We start from the raw sequence: 8,627 nt of genomic DNA on the forward strand, positions 1-8,627 counted from the left end.
ACATGGAGTCCGATCCCGAACAGCAAAAAAATGCAATACCTCCATCTTGGATCTGATCCATTTGCATCCCTATTTCGTACCCCAACTCGCGCCTTGTTTCATCAGGCTACTAACTTTTAGGGTGTGTTTGCATGCCGCTGAAAGTTGAGGCTTTCCGTGGAAAACACAGCTTTTGCTGCATTTTGGTGGGGCCAACCGCGGAAACTCAAACAGAAGGAACTGATACTTCGGACATTTGTCGCTTTCCATCGGTCAAAACCCAGCACGGTCTACGATAAAAACATATTTTCTTTATTTTAGCTTAATCTCGAAAAAGCCCAAAACAAAACCTCAAACGACAACTTTCTTTCAAAAAGACAACCCACTCCGCATAAGGGTATTTTAGTCATTCAAGGTCCCCTCCACACGCATCCAGCTACCCCCATCCCACGAGACCGTCCGGAGAGGGGAGAGGGCAATCTTCGCCGCACATCTTACTCGGTAACGGTGAGATGTGCGGCGGCGAACAAAATTTGACAATGCCCAAAATATCCATCTCTTGGGAACTTTTTACAACAAGATTATTACAACTCCTGTCGCTCTTTATATATTTAAAGGCAAAAAAAGGAAAGAAAAAAAAGCATCTTAAATTCTTAAATCTTACCCTTACCACTACGACGTCCCACCATCACCAAGTTAATCACTCGAGCCCTATTTGGTCCTTGACTTTCAAACCAAGGCCATTTACGTAAATTATCAGACACTAACAAGTAAACAACCCTACTTTCCCAAAGCTAAAGATGGATCCGGAATCGAGACCCGGAGATCTACGCGCAGGCGTGCGGGACGAACCCGACCCGTGACCCGACGGTGTCGAAGACGACCCGGATCCCTTGCTGCTGGATGTTGCCAATGATGGAGAGGCCGCTGGTGGTGCCGGCGAAGGCGAAGCAGAAGAGCCCGGCGGTGTTCACCGGAATCAGGTAGTTGCTCGCCGGAAGCGACAGGTCCGCCCCTCGGCCGCCGAACTGGAACATCACGGTGGGCACCTTCACCACGTCCTGGCCGCTCAGATCGTAGCACGTGTCGAAGAGCGAGAATCCAGCGGCGGTGCGCTTCAGGTGGGTGGTCCCCGCCCGGAAGGCGTCCCGCACCGCGGCGTAGGCCGGCTGGACCAGGCGGGTGACGGAGGTGCCGGAGTCGACGATCACCCCTCCGTTCCCGTCGCCGGAGATCTGGAACTCCGACGCCGCGACAGCCACCCGCGCACCGCCTACGCTGATCCCGGAGAGCTCCACGTAGTAGAACGTACCCAGCTTGGGGTTCGCCAACAATGGCGTGTAGACGGCCCCGCCGGAGCCGGCCGGCGGCACGGCCGCGTCGCCGAAGACGAGCGTCGAGGTTGGGGTTGAGCCGGCCTGGCGGTCGGAGAGGCAGTAAGAGAACCGCCGGCCGAAGATCCGGCCGGCCTGAGAGGGGAAGGAGAGGTCGCCGCGGCCGAGGCCGAGCAGCCCCGCCGCGCCGACGAACAGGCCCTCGTTGTCGTGGCCGCAGCCGAGGGCCACTCGGCCGACCGTGGTCCGGCGGAAGGTCAGGGTCTCAGTGGAGAAGTCGCCGACGGTGAAGGATCCGTCCCCGTAGGAGACCTGGTAAAGGCAGGACCGGCGGCGGGAGCAGCCGGAGACGTCCAGGCGCTGGCAGATCGGCGACGAGCACGGCAAGCCGGCGAAGGAGGTCGACGTCGTCGGGTCGAAGAGCGGGTCGGACTGAGAGTAGCAGCGGCGGCAGGGGGAGCACTGGATCCACACCACGTCGCTACCCGTGTCCACCACCATGTACATAGTACGTGCAGGGGTGCCCACTCCCACTCGCGTGAAGTACTCGCCGCTCCCATGCGCGAGGCCGGAGACGATGGTGGAAGAGAAGGCCCTCGGCAGCCCAGTCGGCGACCTCCGGGTCGAGTTTCCGTGTCGGGACCTCCGCTTGGCGATGCGGGAGGCGATGGACTGGGCCCGGGCCCAGTCGCGGGCGAGGCGGAAGGAGAAGAGCTCCGCCGGGGTTGAATTGAGGGCGAGGGAGTCCCGGTGCTCCAGTCGGAGGACCAGGGAGGGGGGCGAATAGACCAAGTCGGTGGAGGACTCGGTCTGGGTGAGGGTTTCGCTCCAAGGGAGGTCGGAATCGAGGTCGAGGGTGGGTGGGCTCGAGAGAGGTCGGACAACTAGGGTTTGGTAGAAGAGGGGCTCCGCAGAGGCGGTAGCTTGCAGGAAGAAGAAGAAGAAGAGTAAGAGTGGTTTTCTCTCCATGGTGGTAAGAGAGAGAGCGAGAGTGTAGAGAGAGAGGAAAGAAGTGAGAGATTTAAAGAGGGAGAGGGTTTTACTTTTTATCCTTCTCATTTGTTGTTACTGCAGTAAAAGAAAAAATTAAATAAATGACAAACGGTCTACCGCTGTAAATTGTAGTTGGGACTTGGGAAAATGTTAATAATAAACGTTTTTTTCTTTTTCTCTATTTTTTCCTTTTTGTCTTTTCTCTATGTTAATTGTGAAGTTTCATCAATAAGCCTTTCCAACTACATTGGAACTCATTAAGGAAGTGTAATAACTCCAACCTTTTTTCTGCTATTAAGTAGTGATAAAGTTTGCCTTAACCAATTTGCTCATGTCCATGTGATGCCTCATCATGCACAATCAATACTCTATAATATGGTTGGGTAGGATATTTCAATATGTTAAATCATAACCTAATCCAATAGAGTATATATATATATATATATATTTATTGGCCACTCTAAAAAAGGGCATGTATTTCTTTATGTATAATACAATGGCTCATTACTATCTTTGATGGCCCTCGTAACTACCTGATGTCAACCTTTTGCATAATGTCAAGCAATTGCAATAAATCCCTATTTATTACTCGAAAGTGGCCAAAGGATTTAGCAAAATTTTAATGGAATTGGATTCCAACCTAAACTACCCGAAGCCAATCGCACGCACTACACCTTGAAAACGGTATAGAACCCGTATCCGATCCATTTTCAGCCTTAAACCTAAACAAAAGGACATTTTGGTTGTTTTGCACCGATCCAAACCAAGGGGATAAAAAGGTAAATACAAAGTAGGCGAAACAACCCTGCTGCCCTCCCGTGCACAAACTGACCCAAGTACTCCGCATTTCTCGGCAAATAAAAAATGAAAAAAAAAAACTCGCAAAACATTCCCGTTGCCGTCTTTTTTATCACGTCGGTGGTCCCATTCTGGTTAAGTTTAAATTGCGAAAATACCCTCCGAAAATTTTTACTTGGTAATTTTGGATTGTGTTTGGTGAAATGGACTTGGGTTTGGACCCGAGATCAATTTAGACAAGGTTTATTTAATTATTAAGTTTAAATGATAATGCATGGTGAGGCTTAAAATCACGGTGCCCAGGAAGGTGGGACCCGCTAGTATCAGCCGCCAATCAAGACACTGCAAGTCGGATATGGGTCATTGATGATTGACCCAATCCAAATTTTTGGATCTGGTTACAGATCTCGAAGGATCCGGTTATTGAGTCGTTCTGCCGTTGGATCTGCTGAAAACGCGCAAAATTGATTTTCTGATCGTATTTGTTTATTTGATCCAACCTGGATCGGACTAGAACCAAATATATGTGACCCGGATTTATATATATATATATATATATATATAGAGAGAGAGAGAGAGAGAGAGAGAGAGAGAGAGAGAGGCTGGATCTGACAATGATTTGCATCCCTACTAATGGTAGGAAGTAGGGTTGTCAAAGGTTGGGTCTGGGCCAGACCCGGTTGGTCCCTTGTTCACCAACAGCACATGCCCGCTTTCTTCCATGTGGTCTTTGTCGCTTAGTTCTTTGTTTGATAACCGGGTCCACAACACTGTATAGGTCACCCAACCGTGTCTTGAATGATTGGATCCAGATCTGGGGTCCAGTAGTTAGGGCAAGGTACCCCCACCCTCTTTGCGTACAACCTGTATTTTTCCCGAATTCTAGACAGAAACTAGTTGGACCTGTTTTGGCTTTTATGTCTGATCTAGGTCCAGACTACATATGAGCAACCCAGGCCTACAAGCAGATTACGGATCAGGTTGACCCAGTTAGTAGCCCAATTGTACCCACACAAAATTCTCTATGTCAGATGGAGCCAGCCTTTTGCCTCATTGACAGCCTGCTTAAGAGGGTTAACCTCTAATACTAACCAATGCTGGATTCTAGATGGATCTGGACATTGGTCTAGCTTCAATCATGGGTAAGATCCAATCGACTCCAAATGCTGGAAACACATCCAGTGATACGGGTTGGATTCAGGGATGCAAATTGGTTGGAGTTCTGACCCTGGTCCAAACAGGATGCCCCAGACACTTCCTGGATCCGATTATTATCTACCGAATATGGTTCAAATTTGGAACCCAATATGCTTGGAACTAGTCAGTCCTAGCCAACATCAAATAAAAAAATATGGTCCGATTTGTTGACAATCAGGTCAAACCAATCTTTCAGTGGATCCTCATCATAATCGATCTTTGACTCTACTATCTGAGCAAAGTCAGATCCAAATCCAGAAGCAGACCTACAGTTTTGGTTTACAGATGATCCGATCCACATCTGACTTCTTGTCATTCCTTGTTAGATGCACCTCTTTTCAATTTAGGACATGCATGCTGGATCTGGATCCATGTCCATTTCTTGGTTTGGAGTTCGACCTTCTTTCCATTCACACTAGGTGTGTATCGGGTGGAATGTGATTGGATCATAGTAGACCCGAATCCAGATCTGAGCATTATGCAACAAATCCAATCTGGATCCAAATTCAAATTAGATCCAACATAGCACAGTTGAATCGGCCAAACTTATCTGCTATTTTACAGAAAGCTGCACAATATCTCAATTACTACTTTTAGCTGCCTGCTTTTTCTATTTATGTTTCAGAGACATGTTTGGTCTTAAAATCATTAGGTCGACCTTTATTTAGTCACACCTAGGGATGGCAGTGGACCGGGGCGGGGTACAAGGTCTCCACCCCCGCCCCGTCTCAAAATCCGGACATCCATCCCCGCACATGTTTGAATTTTAACCTCCATCCCCGTTTCATGTCCTCCAACCCTGGTCCAAACGGGGCAAGGTGGGGCAGGGCCCCGTTTTTCCTCGGTTCATTGCCATCCCTTAGAAGGATTGGGGACGGGCGCGGCGGGTCAAGACGGGGATGGGGCATGACGGGGACGGGGCGGAGCGGTGAAAAGCGTAGGTCCATCCCCGCACGCGTTTTAGTTTTAACCTTCATCCCCGCCTCCATCATCGTTTTGTGTCCTCCATCCCCGGTCCAAACGGGGCGAGGCCGGGCAGGGAACCGTTTCCCCCCGTTCCACTGCCATCCCTATTCACACTAAATGGCTAAAACACCTTTATCGATTTCTTAATGAAAGCATAAATTGCATTATTTGATCAAATGTTGTCAAGGTCGGTTTTTAATAGAATCGCTTTACAAAAAGATTACAAAAAAATCAACAGCATCAGAACGAATCAAATCATTTTAGATCTGTCTATTTAAAATTTTATATAAAAATAAATAAATCGTATAAAAATAACATTAGGAAATTTATCTAAATACCGCAAAACAAAGTAAATAATGACATGTAGGTTTCAATCAAGTTCTACAATCTGCATTCAATGCTTAAACAATATAATAACGAAATAAATATCATAATTATCACAAGAAAAAAAAAACGATTCAAGCTACATCGGCAGCAGTTGATTCAATTGAAAATCCTATTTTGAACCGATTCAAGACGTTTCCTATCAATTATAACAAGTAACATTGATTCGATGAGAAAAAAAAAAGCTGCTAAATGTGATAAAGTGTCGAGCGGCTTTTAGTAAATAATCAATATTGTTAAGTGCCTTTTGTAAATTAAGCGTATGATAAGGGGCCCACTGATAATGACAGAACTTGAATATCTTAGTACAAAAGGAGTTGCTGGAAGAACTCATTTGGTTGTCAGTCTGCTCCAAGAAACACAAAGAGTCATCAAAATCTCATAATGCGTGCAGAGTTTCACATAATTGCTCTTTAATGACAAAAATTTTTAGCGACAGTTAGGAAAGGCTGAAAGATTGTATACCATAAAACCAATAAAAAAAAGTAAAGGCAACCTCAATACAAAGTTTGTAGAGATCCCATTCCTTCAACTTCAAAGATCAGAAATCAAAAGAATAAGAAAAAATTATAAAAAATCTGGGACTAATGATGTCCTCTAGAAAAGAGATTCCCATTTACGCTTTAAATAGAAGCAAAGAAAAAGCAAAAAATTGGTGAAGAAAAGGAAAAGGAAAAAGGAAAAAGGAAAAAAGAAAAAAGAAAAAAGAAAAGCTTGTGAGTGACAGAGATGCTATTTATTTAAAGGATGTGGGCGAGTGAACATACTCGTGAGCTCCCTAAGATTTTCTCTTCCTTTTCATCACTTAATTCGTGAGCTTCCTGAGTAAATTTTTTATTAAGATAAAAAAAATTTATGAAAATTTAAATTATGTAAAATATGTACACATCTAAAATAAGATGACATCATTTAGGTGGAGCAATGCTTGGCAAAGATGTAGAAGAGAAGAACATGTTATAAATATATAAATGATGGGCATGACCATTTGATAGGGTCATGTAACTTTCAATTTACTAAGGTTTTAGATAGCTTCTTTCAAGAAAATAGGAAAAATGGTTGGTATGGATGTAATTGATATATGATAACTGATCAACACATGAAAAGTTTGATGTTTAGATATCTAACAGTTCATTTTTGTGTATAAAATTACACAATTGGCATTGCAAGTAATAGATTTTTTTAGGGAAATTATAAAAAACACACCTAATCTTTGAGTGATAACCAAGATGCACCTAAGTTTAATCTCTCTATCGTTAAAAGCATACCTAATCTTCGTCAGAATTAATTAAAAAAAAACTAAGGTTTACTTCCATCAAAGTTGTAGTTAAATATGTGTTGTAATTACCAATACTTAGGTCTTTTTTTTATTATCACAAAAAATTTAGGTGGGTTTTTTAATATTTTTCTAAACCAAAAAATATTGGTTTGATGGTAAATTGGTAAATTCAAATTATTAACTCAACTTGGCTTGATGATAAACCAAATTAAATTGATGGAGGTGTGTTTTTAGTTGATAGACCATAAATTTAGATGTGTTCTTAACAATATCAAAAGCTTAGGTGTGTTTTTATTATTGCCAAAACCTTAGGCGTGCTTCTGAAAGTTTTCCTATATTTTAAAAATAAAATAAGATAACTAAAATGGCTCATACTCTTATTATAAAAAAACATGATAAAGATGTTGTTTTTGAGAGAAAGTTATGAAGGAAAATTTTTTGTCTTCATTCCCATTCTTTTGGTTTTTATAAAATTTTAGAATATATATCAACAAACAAAGATATAAGAAATTTTTTAATCCAAACCGGTAGATGTCTTTAGCATTACTTATTTACTAAAATAGTACTTTGGATTGAATCACTTTAAGCAGAAAAGTTTATTTATTTTTTCATCATCAAGTTGTAGTGTGATATGAACTGCTAATTTTTCATCACTTCAAAAATATATCTAAACATGAAAAGTACCTCATTTAAAGCATATTTCAACTAAATTAATTATATAAAACAAATCAGTAAGTTTAGATCATGCAAACACCTATGCTGATGACTTTTAAGCCATTTATGATGATGGTTTAGGTCACCTGTTGGGATAGAAATGAAGTTTAGATGAAGGAAATTGTGGAAAATGAGAGAGAGAGAGAGAGAGACGACTATGGCGGATCGGCTAGCTTCGAAATGGTGAGAGAGTGAGGAAATTGTGAGATGAGTGAGAGGAAAGGAGAGAAGCTCTCAATTGCAAGAAATGGAGCCAAATCTCTAGGAATTGCTAGAGCCAAATCCACTCTAAGAATAGAGATGCCAAAAGAAGCAATTCTAATTCTAAAAGATAGAGAAATTACATCTTAGAAACTATTTATAATCATCCCACAAATCAAAAGAGGCACAAAAATTAAACTACCCTTACAATGTGCTGAGAATATTGGGCATCCCATGAAGTTTGAAAAACTTCACAAATACCTCTATTATCAATTTTATTATGAAAGGGTGCACAATATAAATGAAGTGCCCACATTTGGTGAGTCGATCCATCACCAAGGCAGTCCATCAATGAAGTCCAAGGATGTTTTCTTCCAAACTTGTTTGGAATGAATAAAGGTTGAAGCAAACCGATCGGAAAAGAGGTCTCATATTTGACATGTTGACAAGTGTCACACTAGCTCACATCTAGGGATGGCAATGGACCGGGGCGGGGGACAGGGTCTGTCTCAAGATTAGAACCTCCATCCCTGCATGGGGATGGATTTTAACCTCCACCCCCGCCTTCATCCCCGTTTCATGTCCTCCATCCCCGGTTCAAACGGGGATGAGGTGGGCCGGGGCCTCGTTTCCCCGTAGTCTATTGCCATCCTTTAGAAGGACTGGGATGGGGCGGTCGTGGCGGGGACGGGGCGGGGCGGGGAAAAGTGTAAGTCCATCCTCGCCTCCATCCCCGAATGGGGATGAATTTTAACCTTCATCCCCGCCTCCATCCCCGTTTCATA

At 43.4% G+C, this 8,627-nt stretch overlaps 1 pseudogene across 1 annotated transcript; it reads right to left on the bottom strand.

The window, feature by feature from the left end:
• Nucleotides 1–519: 519 nt before the first annotated feature.
• LOC149843430 (aspartyl protease family protein 2 pseudogene) lies at nucleotides 520–2,289 on the bottom strand (annotated as a pseudogene). The gene has a single exon (XR_016431133.1). The product of XR_016431133.1 is annotated as an aspartyl protease family protein 2 pseudogene (transcript).
• Nucleotides 2,290–8,627: the final 6,338 nt, after the last annotated feature.

The sequence above is a fragment of the Nuphar pumila genome, chromosome 3 (genome assembly GCF_984573655.1).
Source record: "Nuphar pumila chromosome 3, dmNupPumi1.hap1.1, whole genome shotgun sequence".
Lineage (NCBI taxonomy): Eukaryota > Viridiplantae > Streptophyta > Magnoliopsida > Nymphaeales > Nymphaeaceae > Nuphar > Nuphar pumila.